Source organism: Octopus bimaculoides, chromosome 20 (genome assembly GCF_001194135.2).
Source record: "Octopus bimaculoides isolate UCB-OBI-ISO-001 chromosome 20, ASM119413v2, whole genome shotgun sequence".
NCBI classification, from domain to species: domain Eukaryota; kingdom Metazoa; phylum Mollusca; class Cephalopoda; order Octopoda; family Octopodidae; genus Octopus; species Octopus bimaculoides.
Genome location: NC_069000.1, coordinates 16,283,664 through 16,286,330, shown reverse-complemented (window position 1 = coordinate 16,286,330; position 2,667 = coordinate 16,283,664). Strand labels below are relative to the sequence as shown.

General features: G+C 35.6%; 1 protein-coding gene across 1 annotated transcript in view; it reads right to left on the bottom strand.

Annotated features, from left to right (window-relative positions):
* Nucleotides 1–2,667, bottom strand: part of LOC106880713 (uncharacterized) — a 29,751-nt gene that overhangs the window by 12,773 nt on the left and 14,311 nt on the right. The gene's annotated exons all lie outside the window — the stretch shown is intronic.

The window sequence follows — 2,667 nt, the reverse complement described above, 5'->3', positions numbered from 1 at the left end:
GAGAGAGAGAGAGAGGGGGAGAGAGAGAGAAAGATAGACAACGTCAGAGGGAAAGAGAAAGAGAGAAACGGTAAAACATATTCTCTTTTTTAATACAGTTAGTTGGTATTTTATCTAAATGATTTTTCAATATGGCACTCGTCCGGGCCCTGAATGGAGAGGCTACCTTAAGTTCCTGTTGTAGTCAAAATAGTATAACCCTCCCACGAGACAAGTGGTATGAATCGGCCACTAGTACACAAGAGTCTTTTGTCAGTCGTTGTAGAAGTTCTCAGTCATAGTTAAGTGTTAGTTACGTGTTATAGTCGAGTTCGAGTCACAGTCAAGGTGATCGGTTCAAATTCAGTGTCTTGCAGAGTTATCAGCGATAGTACGATAGAAGAAGAGGTATATTACCATTGCGGTACAGAAGAGATACACTGTATCCGATTTCAAGAAAATATCGTGGCTACTTGAGTAGATACAACAGCTAGAGTCCCAGCAGTGGCCACACATTATAACTGCAGAAGACACCACATCATAACAGTGGCGACGAAGATATAAACAATTCACGCGGACGACGTTAAAGAAAAAAAATTCACGTAAATTAACAATTAACAACTTGTCAGAGGAGTAACAAACGTTTTGTTGTACACATCTTACGAAAAATCCGTAAAATCATAGAAAACTTATTGGCGGGTTTAGTTGAGTTGCAAAAACAGCAATAAAGACTCAAAGAATGAGAACAATAAATATTACAGCAATAAATGCTACAACTAATGAAATTGGTAATCTTAGGCATTCTTAGTAAAAACATTCTGGACAAATATATACCCACTATAATTGATAAGTTAAAACTGAATCTTTGGTGAAATTCTTCTCAAGTAATAGATTGGTTTAATTCAATTAAAGATAAGAATAATACCCAATTTATACAGTTTGACATTTCTAGTTTCTACTCTTCTATTAACCCTATTATCCTTAACAAAGCACTTTGGTTCGCACATAATAAAGCAAGTCTTTCTAGGGATGGAATTAATGTAATTTTAGTGGCTCGTAAATCTACCATTAAATTTAACAATAAACTTTGGATCCGTAAGGATACTCCGGAGGCTTTTGATGTTCCTATGGGAAGTTCGAACTCAGCTCAAATAGCTGATGTGGTCTGTTCGTATTTATTGTAAGAAATGGCAGACCAGTTCCCTAACATAAATGGAGGTCTTTACAGGGACGATTGTCTGCTATACCTCCATAATGCCTCTGCCCAGTGCATACAAAAGGTTAAAAATAGGTTAGCTAGATTCTTCAAAAGAATGGGCTTTGGCATCGTTTTTGAGGATGAGGTCTCTGTAGCAAACTTTCTAAACGTTACTTTAGACTTACATAGTAATACACACTTTCCTTTCCATAAACCATCAACTAATCTCAAGTACATAAGCCCCTTTAGGAACCATCCAAGACATATAACTAGTAATTTGGTTAGGAGTATCTCAATAAGGCTTTCCAAACTTTCCTCTAACTCTCAAATTTTCAATGAGGCTGACTTTTATAATTCAGCCTTATTGAAGGCAGGTTATAAAGACAAGGTAAGGTACATCGACTCTTCTAGTGATCTTTCCCCTTTTACACAACATGATACCCTCTTTACTAGCGTGAATGAACCCATTTCTATTTCTTCCCATTCTTCTCACTTTACTGAGAAAGTGGAACATGCTCATCACTCACATAAGAGAGGAGACCCAGCTGGTTCTAAGCACTTTAACAAATTCAAAAATCTTTATTTATTTAACCACACTAATACTGTATCTAGATCTGTTGATAATAATATCTGGCTCATCCTCCCGTTTGGGAAGCAAGTTAAATCAAATTTGGTCCGGCAGTTCCGAGATGCAGTGAGTATGAACTTTCCTAAGGGTTCCCACTATTACCCAATAATTAAGTCGCATAAGGTTAGATTTGGGTTTTCTAATACTAAAAATTTGTTACAGATTATTTCTTCCCATAATCTCAGGTTTTTAGATTCTTCTCTAGACAGCCATCCCAGTTATAATAATAATAATAGTAATGTTCATACCAATAACAATAATAATTACTCCAATAATTTAACACACACAAATGATGGCAATAGTCATTTAGGTATTAATATAGGTAGTATGTACAATATTAGGAATCATAACAATATCTGTAACAATAATAAGATTAGCATCTCAGAATTAAATCCTAATAGAATTAAGTTTTTAAGTGCGAATGCAAAGACCAAGAATGCGGTTCATCAATGCAAGGTAATGTCTCACGCTGATGTCTCGTTTTACGTAGGTAGCTCATCGACGCAGGTCTCCAAGAGAATATTGAACCATTATTCTTCATTTAGGGATAGGAATAAAGCTAGTACCACCGGCTTAAGTAAATTTATTTGGGAACTGAAAGATTGCAATAAACAATTCTCTTTGGAATGGTCTATACTGGCTACTTCAGTTCCCTACGATAAAGGTAAGGATTTTTGTCCTCTTTGTAACTTGGAGCTTTTCCATATTCTGTTCTCCAAGAATCGCCTAGTTAACCAGATAACACAGAGGCCGTATCGTTGTCAGCACTACAAGAGGCATACCTTCATTTATTATCATTGATTCTATCCTTCCAACTGGTTTAGGTTTTAAGTATTATTACTATTATTATTTTATATATATA